The sequence below is a fragment of the Argiope bruennichi genome, chromosome 10 (assembly GCF_947563725.1).
Source record: "Argiope bruennichi chromosome 10, qqArgBrue1.1, whole genome shotgun sequence".
Taxonomy (NCBI): domain Eukaryota; kingdom Metazoa; phylum Arthropoda; class Arachnida; order Araneae; family Araneidae; genus Argiope; species Argiope bruennichi.
Genome location: NC_079160.1, coordinates 116,652,938 through 116,665,623, shown reverse-complemented (window position 1 = coordinate 116,665,623; position 12,686 = coordinate 116,652,938). Strand labels below are relative to the sequence as shown.

The 12,686-nt window shown below is 29.6% G+C and overlaps 1 protein-coding gene across 2 annotated transcripts in view; it reads left to right on the top strand.

Annotated features, from left to right (window-relative positions):
- LOC129987958 (acetylcholine receptor subunit alpha-like) overlaps positions 1-12,686 on the top strand; it is a 326,242-nt gene that overhangs the window by 273,924 nt on the left and 39,632 nt on the right. The gene's annotated exons all lie outside the window — the stretch shown is intronic.

The window sequence follows — 12,686 nt, the reverse complement described above, 5'->3', positions numbered from 1 at the left end:
AAGTTATGCCTCATAGTTACGGCAGTTAGGCATCGAAATTTTTTGGTCGTAATCATCAAGCCACTTGTTTGAGATTATATTTCCAGCAAATATGTCTGTTTGATGAGTTAAATTGGGTGTAAATAAAATTTCTCAACTTTAATATGGTTTGCAAGTTGAGGAAAAACAATAGCATACAAGCTTCTCCTTTAGCATATGATCACGGTTCAAATTTACGAGCTATCTACTTAGTATGATCAAATCTGTTTAATTGATCATGCTTAATTGATCATGAATATTCAGATCAAATTAAAATACTTCTTTACATAAACGATTTGCAAATAGTATATTAATCAACTGGAAATAAATTGTTAAAAGAAGCAGCATTGAAATTCACTCCTTGACAGCTGAATAACCAATTTCCAAATATAATTCTCACGGATTCTCGTATTTATAAGCAAAATTAATTGGCGATCTAATTATAAAGTAAGTCAGCAGTTCAAGCCATTAGCTAATGAGAGAGCGAACACCTTTCTGTAACGCATCTACATAAAGGCATAAGCTTAGTACATTTCAGAATTAGGCAGATCTTATTTGGAATAAATTTCCTATTGTTTCAGGAGACTTAAATTTGCCTAAATAAGCATTTAATTAAGGCATCAATCAATTAATTTGATATCTTTATTCTGAAATTTGGTTCAAATATTTTAATCTTTTAATTATCTGATGATTTAAATAAATGGAATCAATTATATCAGTGTCGCAAAAGGGTAAATAAGGCATGATGTTCAGCTTTTATTTCTGAGCGATAATTGACCTCAAATTAAAAACAATCATTGTAAGCTTTTCTTTACAATATGATCACTGGTGAGGCTGAAGAGGGGTGCCAGCTCAAATGTTGTCCTCGTTGTCTGGTAGTGGTTCAAAATTACCAGATCTTTCCTAAAATAGCCATAGCGTCGCTTTAAAAAGTTGAATTTTGATATAATTAACTAACCCATCACGATATGATCATAAATGCCATCAGCGCCTCTATCAATGCTCCATTAGTCATTTTCCCTCCAACTCACTGCCGCTGTTTCAAGTATTCAACCATTCTGATAAGAAAATGTGAATCCAGCAAATCTTAAATCATTTTCCTTAGGATTCATTACATTCTTATTTATTCATATATTGTTACAAATTTCTATCAATGACAGTGTTTTTTACTTTAAAAATGTTCATACATAGTATCAGAATTTTAGTACTGAAAGAAGTTAACAAGAATGTATGATTCGTCAGTATTTTTATAAAATTAATATTTCATTCTAATATTATTTTACTGACAATGCTTATAAATATCCAATGTTGGTAAAGAATATTCATATTAATAAAAATTTTGTCTTTAAATATTCAATTCCTTTAATAATTAAAGAATGGTTTTGTTCAGGAACAAGAAAGAATTGGAGGAAGTGACAGGTTTTGTTCTTTATCTGTATTCTAAATCCTGTGATTGGAGTTTCCGAAGGGGTTGGTGGAAAATTGTTCTTATATCATAATGATAAATAAAGGCCTTCTTGTAAAATCTTTCTGAAATATCTGAACCAACGTAGGAATGCAAAAGTTAAATATTGTTACGAATCTGTAATGCGGCTTCCCAGCATAGTTGGTTCCATAGGAAGTTCCAGAGCTTGGCGATAAACTTGGCGACGTGGCGACGCATTTGGCGACTTGGGGACGAATTTGGCGACTTAGGCGCCAAATTAGATTATACCCGAAACATCGAGAATTTTCCCGTTCCGTCCAGTAGGAACGGAGATACGTCTAGGAGAAGCGAACGAGTAGTCGTCGTGGTGAACCAGATCGGAGTTGGAACCGACGATAAAGAACTGGCCGTCCAGAGATAAACTGGAGCAGCGACGGAGTGAAGCTAGTGCTGAACTAAGCTGTGTGCTACTGTCTGTAGTAGAGTTTTGTATACTGTTGTATGCTGCACGTCTCGGCTGAAGATAATCGTCTTCTGTGCTGTATATAGTTGTCGTCTTTGTGCTGTCCTGTGTGCCTTCGTGTAAATAAACGTCGTTGTTTTATTTTCTACTGCCGCCTGCTGATTGAGCGTTCACCACACCATATCCAAACGACCCCCGGAAATTTCGTAACAATATTATAACCCACCTACTACAGATCCTAAATACTAATATGGAAATATTCTAATGTTAGAAATCCTATTAGAAAAGCTTTATATATTTCGTATACGAAAAAGTAAAATTTCATTAAGAAAAGTTATTGAAATTTGTTTTTGATATCAAATTTGTATGTTTATCAAACTACTGACCGAATACATCAAAGTAGAGACATTCGAAATGCATATTCAATTTTCTTTATACTATGACAAGGCTTTAAACCATATGAAACGCATCATGTTTTTATTTATTTCTTTAAAAACGGTGTGGAAGAAAAATACAAATACAAAGAGACATCGCGCAAAATAAATACAAATAAAAGAGTTTACGCTGAAAAAATGTTCAAAAAATAAGAATACACAACCCAAGCTTTTAGTGACTTTTTTGCAGAGATCTTAGTTTGCTAAAATAATAATAACGTCGCTATATTGGTTTAACTGCCTTACATCCCCTTTCTTTTCTTTTACTTTCTCATATTATACCGGGTTGAAATTTTACCTTTTTTAACTTTCCACATTCTTTGCATCAGTTATTTCTATGCTTTTTTTAATGAAAAAAATCCCTGTTGCTTTATGTAATGTTATATTATTAAGTTTTTTTTTTCCATATTATGAGCGATGATGATGGTATGTTTTAATGCGCTTCATGTTGTTCTTTTGCATTTTATTTCTTTCATTCCTTAATCCTATTTTATTAATATGAATGCACCAGTTGTCTGGTGTTGCTCGCCGGCGTTCTACGTTTTTTCATACGTTTATCCATGTTTTCTGTTTTTTGAGTAATTTTTAAATTTATAACTCTTGAGTACACATTAAGCTTGATTATTCATTATTTATTTTATTTTATTTTTGCTAAATAATCCATTAAATACCTGTAAATACTGCACATGATCTGGTAAAGTTTGCAATTTTTTTGATGGATAAACATTGATTTTCCCTCTAGATACCTTTCAAATCTTATTTCGTTTTAGATAAACGGATGATCATGGGTATAGCAAGATCAAAATAAGATTCGGATCATAAAAATAGTACAAAAAGTATTTATGCATCACAGAAAAATAGTTATCAAATGAAAGAACAACGAAGTTATTCATGGCAAATATTCAAAATATCAAATTATATAGAAAACACTAGAATATTTATTGAAAGTTTATAAAATTTGAATAAAAAGATTGCCAATGTAAATAACTAAATTTAAAAAAAAACATTCTGAAACATTCTTCTACGTTTTGGTCTATCTTGCAACCAAAAAAAAAAAGACTTTGAAATCTGCTGTTGAAAATTTCATATGAAAACATTATTTCCTTTTAATTACGTGTATCAATCTTACATAAAAACATCATGTTCTCACATGACTCATATTCGCAATCACCAACATTTAGAAAAACGATGGTTTTTGACAATCTCAAAATCAATCGAGTTCTCAAATTTTTTTCTCGACACTAGAATTTTTTTTCATGAAAAACCAGTGTAAATCGGTTTGAAACAATAACGTAAGTATCAGATTACGCATGCGTGGATATTTAGAAAACGATGTTTATTATTATTATCATTTTCATCTCATCTGCATTGCGGACATTCGCGCCAAGATATAACATTTTGTTAAAGATAAGTCGCCAAATATGACAACCTTTTTTTTAATCTATCATTTTTTAATAACCTTAAAAGCGAAAAATTAATGCCTCAAAAGCGATAAATCGTCAATTTTCTGCCCTGAATTTTGAGATTCCAAAACCCCCAAACCAAAACAACATATTGTTATTGCATGATAAAAATAAATATATGTTGATTACTTCAGAGCATTAAATCATGAGGAAACACATGAAAGATTGTAGAAAATCACACCCAATAGTTATTTTGAACGCTGAAGTAATGTATTTTACCGTCTAAATTATTTGTAATGGAATTTTCTACGACCAAAATTACATCGATTATGTTGCAATATTTTTTAAACGATATATTAGTCAATAATAATCGTATAAGACACTATTTATTAAATTTTGCTGTAAATCAGAACAAAATGAAGAACAATAACAATATACGTTTCACCGCCTACATCATTTATATTCAAATTTTCTTTATGCAAAATTAAACTGATTATACTGCCATATTTTCTAAATACATATAATATCTTAGTCAATAATAATTTTTCATTTAATTTTGCAGAAAACTATTGAACAAAATGAAGAAATGACATAACAATATTAAATAACATATTGAATATTTGTAGGGAAAAAAAAGAAGTTCATCTTATGAAATAGCAGACAATCGTATAGTTTCTAATACATTTATTTCGATAAGCATTCGTCTTTTACTCGAAGAAGAGAAAAATTTGAAACATATTATCGTAAAAATTTAATATCCGTTGAAGAAGTGAATTGAAAACCTTTAATACGTAGAATGAGATTACAAAACTTCTTCAAACGTAAGCTCTTCAATTTTGTGTGACCCTGAGGCAGAGAAAGAAGTAGAAAGAAGGGCAGTAATTGATTAAATATTGGTTTTGTTTTAATGCCCCGAGGTTCCAAACAAACAACCTTATCATTAAAATTTTATTCTTGGACAGATTCTTCTTTATTTAATCATAATGTGCCTTATAAAATTAGAGAGCTTTTTTCAAATTGATTCTGCCAAACTTTAACGATTGTCATTAACGACGGAAATGAATTTTCTGTGTAAAAAGTAAATAATGCATGTTTATAGTTTTATTAATAAGGATTCTTTGTAATTTGATTTTGCTTGAATTTCAGATAATTATACCCAACTAGTTTTTAAAAGTGAAATACGTTCTTTTGAAATAGCGCTAGTTTTTATTTAAAAGCACATTTTCCAAAGTCTATCAAAATACTAAAAAATATCTCAAATTTTATAAATACAAATGTATTATTTTAGATTAATTTAAATATCATTAGAAACCATTGACATGGCAGTAGGTTCAGTCATTTGAGAATCAAAATCAGATATATAAAACAATTATTTTACGTTTCTAGCAAAAGGTAATGGAAACAAATATTAAATTTTATTTTTAAAATATTTTAATTCAGTTTTCTGTGAAATAATAAAAAAAATCAATATTTCATAGCAAAGACTAAATTTACAAGATTTAATTTTAATTTATTTTTGCTGTAAACTTTATTTTTTAAGATGAAAATTTAAAAAAATGGTCATAAAGCTCGAACAATATGCCGAGAACTTAAGTTGTCTGTGATAAGTTAGGATATCTAATCATTTGATACCCCATAATAATAATATAAATATTAATAACTCCATATTCCAAAGAATTATGGTATGGATAAAAGATTAATTACTAAAGTGGGGTGAATATTATTTATTTACAGCAAAAATAAAATTTTGAAACACATATTCAATTTAAGATAATATTTTAAAACTTAACTATATTATTCTTATCTAATGCATTTTTTATTTATAAATAATAAATGGGGGAATTTGAGGTCCTTTTAGTTGAAAATCAGAACAAAATTCTATTACGGAAGATTATTTGATACAGTATTTTTAATACAATACGTCATTTTTGAATATAAAAGTTATCCATTTTTATTGTAGTCTAATAGATAATTTCATCATTATTGGAAATGGGTAAATATTTTCAATTGGAAAAAGCTACAAAGGATGTAAAGAATAATATTTTATGCCTTTCGAGTCAATTAATAGAATGCTGAAAAAACACAAAATCAGAATTTTTATATAGTTTTCTGGTGCATAAGGCATTCCCTCTTTTGTGATCAAATTTATTCTAGCAATGAAGCTTTAAATTTTATTATTTTAAACCATTAACGGCTGTCTTAAGGAAGCAGAGTTTGTCCATTGGACAATCCTCCTTGAGGAGAGCCATTGAAATGATTTAGAAAGGTTTAAAATAATGATATGCAAAGCTTCAGAACTCGGCTAGTTTTGGCCTCAGAATTGTAGAAAAGTGAAAATGGTAGAATTGTAAGAATTATTTATATCTTGTAATTTTCTTGTATTTCGATTAAATGAAGATATACTATTTGAAACACGTTTATTGACTGGAACAAGTCAGAATCATTTGAAGCATTTTTTAAACTAGAAGCGTACATCAACTAGCAATAATGATTCGAATAGTAGCTAATGGAAGATGATAAATGTGGGCGATCTATATATAAGTATAATACTATGAATTTATAATAAAATGTGAAAACAAAATTACAAGTAATTAATTAGAGTGGACAATCTATAAGAATAATATTCTGAATTTTTAATGAAATCTGAAGCAAAATTAGAAATGATTAGAGTGGATAATCTATGCATGACAATATTACTGTGAATTTATAATGAAATATAAAAACAAAATTGAAAATAAAATGGATAATCTATATATATTAAAAAATCTGTGAATTTTTAAGGAAACGTGAGCCAAAATTAGAGACGATTAGAGTGGACAATCAATATGTAAAAATAATACAGTGAATTTTTAATGAAACGTCAGTCAAAATTAGAGATGATTAGAGTCGATAATTTGTATATAGGAATATTACTGTCAATTTATAATGAAATGTGAAGCATAATTAGAGGTAATTAGAGTGGACAATCTATATGTAAAAATAATACTGTGAATTTTTAATGAAACGTCAGTCAAGATTAGAGATGATTAGAGTCGATAATCTGTATATAGGAATAATACTGTGAATTTATAATGAAATGTGAAGCATAATTAGAGGTGATTAGAGTGGAAAAAATCTATTTATACGTATACTATTGGGAACTTATAATGAGATGAGAAGCAAAATTTGTTCTATGATAATATGTGAATTTCAGAAATGCACATTTTCTTCGCTATATGACGAAGCATAATACAAACGATCTGTACTACAGATGTTACAAAATTCAAGAGTAGAGCAATGATTGCTGCTGTTTATTTTCCAAAGAGAAATTTTCTCTGAAGACTTGAATTCTTACAAAGAGCAGATTTCCAAAATTTTCTCTGAGCTAAAGATGTTTAACGAAAAGATTGAAAATCTACAATGGTAATACATTGAATCAAAATATTACACACAGATCTTTTCTCACTCTACTTTAGAAAAGTCATCAAGTTTTATGACTAAATATTCCTTTCAAAACCAAACAGTATCTCCGAATATTATTCCCGTCTGCGATTAAGTCTCTTCTTTTGTCTGAAATTCACACAAACATTTCCCTATCAAAAGATTTCGCTCCGTGCAGGGTTTAAAAATAGACTTAGCTCGCAACTTTTGTCCAGAAAATAAAACACCTCTAAATGGATTTTTGGTCAAATGAACTGAATTGTTAATTGGATTGCTGGCCAGGGCACTCAGAGTTCGTTCGTCTGGAGAAGGCTTTGAAGATTTCGCTTAATAGGCTCAAAGGAAACGCAGCGGAGTGCAAATCAATGGGTGCAATCCAATTCAAGAGATTGTCTCGATTTTGCTGCCACTGTGAAATTCTTCCCTGGAGTTTTAAGGATTTTCATGCATTCTTCATTGACGTCATTGTGATTTACTGGCTGGGGATTCCTTAGCCATTTGGGTTTTGAATGAGTCTTTCCTTCGTTTGAGATCTAACATGAAATTTGTTTTCCTAATGTGTAATTCGACTTAGACTTGAATCATAATTTTTTTTTTCAGAATAATCCAACCTCAAGATCTATTTTGCTTGATTATATTTGACTGAAAATATGTATCCCATCTTTATTTCTTCGAATATATTGCAAACATGTTTTAATTGCTAAGATCTCAAAAGTTTGATTGAATTTACATTTTTTTTAAATAAACCTTAATTCAGAAATGTCATTAAATCTATGCACCCATTGGATGCTTTGTTTCTTTTCTTTTTATTTATTTATTTATCCACTTAACTTTTGTAAATATCTTTTGAATTTTGCGATACAAAGACAGTGTGGGTTGAAATTAAGAAATCTGCTCTGTTTCATTTAATACAGATGTCATCGTCGGAATAAGAAGAAATTTATTACGTATTCACATCAAAAGTAAGGATGGATAATTTAAAAAAAATGGAAATTTATAAATAATTACTATCAGAAGAAATAAATTAGTGATAAATTCGATATATATTTTCTTTTGTAGAATGATAATTGATTGTTCATATTCTTATTATTTTTAATCATGTGGCAACATTGTGGATGAGTCAAATGATTGAAGATTGAGATAATGCGCATGCATGAGTCACATTTCAGTGCTTTTATTCTTCAGTACCTGGGAGACAGAGCAACGTTCGGCAGATTTTTTGCTCTATTTTATTTTTTTTAAATCGCAAATAAAATCCTGTCCCATGGCTCGTTTAAACTTATAAGCGAAATCTAATTGAATTGTAATCAAAGGCGAGGAAAATGCGGATTCGAACATGAGAAAAACGCACGGGAGTCCGAAGTCTTCACCATTACTCCATCCCTGATATGCTTATGTAGGTCTTATATATAGTCACATATCAGTATTTAGTTTAAAAAAAATTGTGTGTGTGTGTGTGTGTGTGTGTGTGTGTGTGTGTGTGTGTGTGTGTGTGTGTGTGTGTGTGTGAAATCTCGTTTTTCAAGAAAGACACCTATATATATAAAAATGGCTCTGAATTGTTAGAGCCATTTTCGATATTCACGAAATTTATATATATATATATATATATATATATATATATATATATATATATCGTTTAAAGTAATAAAATAGATAGTGCATATATTTGTAAATAATCACATATTCACATCAAAACTCATGTACAAATAACGTTTGTAAATATTCAGACCTAAAGTATGCAATATGTACAAAGTGTCTTTATATTTTCAACATTTTCTTAATGAAATAAGGAACTAACGGATATGTAGAAATTATTATACAAGATGCGTAAATTTTGTCGTTTAATTCCCCCCCTAAATCAATACACCTTTGTCTAGATAACGACAGTTGCAGGAAGTTTATCTAGACGGTAGTCAATTTACTTCCAGGTTCCTTGTCTCATAACGTAGATTATGCCATAACGTTAACAACGCTTTTGAAGCCATTAATGTCCCATAACTTTGTTAGATATACGATTTTGATGAATTTATCGCCGTAATACATAAAGCATCTTTAGTGTTGAATAGCGATTTCCAGATCTTTATTTAAAACAATCTTTTTCATCAAAACTGTACCTTTTCATGGGTAATAATGATTTTCAGATATTTATTTAAAACTTTCTCTTTCATCAAAAATGTATCATTTTAATTGCAAAGTAATTTTCAGAAACTTATTTAAAACATTCCTTTTCCATCAAAAATGTATTTTTTTTATGGATAATAACAATGTTCATTTAAAACATTATCTTTCATCAAAAATGTACCTTTTTATGGATAATAGTAATTTTCAGATATTTATTTAAAACATTCCATTTCATCAAAAATGTATCTTTTTAAGGATAATAATAATTTTCAGATATTTATTTAAAACATTCTATTTCATCAAAAATGTGATTTTTTAAGGATAATAGTAATTTTCAGATTTTATTTAAAACATTCTCTTTCATCAAAAATATGATTTTTTAAGGATAATAGTAATTTTCAGATTTTATTTAAAACATTCTCTTTCATCAAAAATATACCTTTTTATGGATAATAGTAATTTTCAGATATTTAATTAAAAGCATTCTATTTCATCAAAAATGTATATTTTTAAGGATAATAGTAATTTTCAGATATTTATTTAAAACATTCCATTTCATCAAAAATGTATCTTTTTAAGGATAATAATAATTTTCAGATATTTATTTAAAACATTCTATTTCATCAAAAATGTATCTTTTTAAGGATAATAATAATTTTCAGATATTTATTTAAAACATTCTATTTCATCAAAAATGTGATTTTTTAAGGATAATAGTAATTTTCAGATATTTAATTAAAACATTATCTTTCATCAAAAATATACCTTTTTATGGATAATAGAAATTTTCAGATATTTAATTAAAACATTCTTTTTCATCAAAAACGTACCTTTTCATGGGCAATAATGATTTTCAGATATTTATTCAAAACATTATCTTCTGAATACATATGCCATATTTGATCATATCTCATCATTTACATTTTTGAAATTATGGAATTTGTGAGCACCTTAAAAAGGCATCAGTAAATAAATGTTTGCTGTGCAATAAATATACAACTTTAAATCGATCGAGAACTGCAATTTAAGCAAACTGCAATTTCTTCCTTCATTCAAAATGGGATTCGTGCTTCTTATCATTTTTTTTTCCTATTTTCTTCAAGAAATGCTTTAAACGATGGGTAACTTTGAGTGAATATTCTGCAATCGAGCAAATGATGAGTAATGACCCCAGTACAGCACTCATTTATCCCAATGAGTGTGTGATAGATGATAAATATTAGCCTAGTTTATCTGTAATTGCGATTTCGAGATAGCGGATGAAAGCTGCAAATGAGTACCATAACTTGGCTCACTAAACGAATCATTTATCATTCTAGAATAACTTGGGGGGAGCTTATCGTATAAGTGTTTGACCGCTGAATCGTTAAGCGAAGTTTCTTGCCAAAAGTTATGCATTAACTTCAAATAATTTGCGGAAGTTCTTCACTTCAATAAAGAAAATTCGAAGATTTCGCATGAAAATGAAATATTTTAGATAGAAAAGAGAAAAAAAAAATCATTCATTAAAAAGCTATACGCTTTGAAAAAAAACTATTCTTATATGCTCGGAAAATTTGCTTTAAACTTAAGCGAAAAAATTTTCATTCTTTTTTGTACTTTCTCATTTATGTAGTATAGAGCAAGTATAATAATCTTCAAGAAATATCGAACTCGAGATTTTCTACGACTCACTATGTTATAAACATCCCTCAATTTGGACATCCTTGACACATTTTTGAAAAGTGCCGATCTGTCTGTCTGTGATAAAAATAATCCATAAAAGCTTTGAGTAAGACGAATGAAATGTGGTGTATAATCTTTACAAGAAATTTGCAGATTTCTGACGAATTTTGTGTAAAATTTGTTCTGAGGAAAGCGGTCTGTCAGGCTGCTCGAATATAAGTTAATACGATTATTACAAAATAAAGTGAGCTAAATAGATAAAATTCAGTACACAGATTTAACATATATAGTGAAGACACCTGTCAAATTTTGAGCTCAATTCAATGAATGGTTAACTGTCTGTTGTTCTGTACTTTCAGAAACATGTAAACGCAACAATCTAAAAACTCATTGACTTAAATATATTGTTACAGAAGTTCCGGCTTACTTTTTTCCGATTTGTTGGTCAATGAAATAAATAGTCCTTTATTACTTTTATTAATACGAAGGCGACAAATATACAATCGAGCCGAACACAGGAAACACATAGCAGCAAACTGCAACAAACAGTAACCCACAAGTAGTAATCGGTAATAAAAACAACCACAGCACACAAAGTGGATAGAGAGAATTCAGTAGAAAGAAGGAATCTGCGTAGCGTCGCTCTACGATCTCATCAAACGTCTGCAATTCTCCACTGTCTCCTCGGTATAGCTGTATCCAACTGCCGACTCAATACTACACGACTGGCTACTCCACACACGACTCGATGCAGCTTCTACAATAAATTCCAGCACTCGGCACACAGCTCAATTCAACAATCGCTTGAGCTGTACATAACGCTTTCTCTTCCCTAAACTGATCCCCTATTCGCCCCAGATTTTACACGATTACAACTCGTTTCACACCTACGTCTCACTGCTGCTTGAGACTACCGACCTATTATAGTTCTTGGGTGGTGGGTGGAGAAGGTTCTGGAAAAATCAGGCATATCTCGGTTCCTATTGGCTGAATCGCCAAGTTTCCAATAATATCTATTTTTTCGGCAAATGATCGCCAAGTTTGTCGCCAAGCCCTGAGATTACTGATTCGGCATCCGATCAGCATCCAACAGGGCTGATCGTAAAATGATCTTTCCAGTGATCGATCGAATCATGCTGGGAAGCAACATTATAGATTTGTAACAACATCAAATTTGGTATGGGAATTTATGACTTCAAGTGCAGTTTTGTGTCAAATGTTTGTTCCAATCAGTAGAGAAAAACTGGTCTAAAACAAGAATTCGATTTTTGAATACTATTAAAACATTCCATGGATTAATTGCTAAATAACAGAACAATGATGGCATTATAAATTCAATAAAAATGCTAAATTCACACCAAAAGTTCATATTTCGCAACTATTGTATGCCATTGCCATGTAAGGCGTTCTATGGCATGACAAATTTATTAGAGAGTCACTTATTAGAGAAAAAAATTTGGGATACAATTTCCGCTTTTTCTAATTACACATTTCGAAAATAAGATTTAGAGTGAATATGCTATGATTAAATGGCAGTACTTTCTGGATTATTTGGAACAGATCCAATCTTCGAATTTAGCTCTTCGATGATAAATAATTAGCTCACTAAAAATAATTTAGTTAAATTAACTTAATTTCATTAAATATTGGCCGCCTTTCTTGATCAGATTGTTTGCCCTGAATATAGAATTTACTGGCTATTTATATGGAATGTATTTCTTTAAAATTTCTCT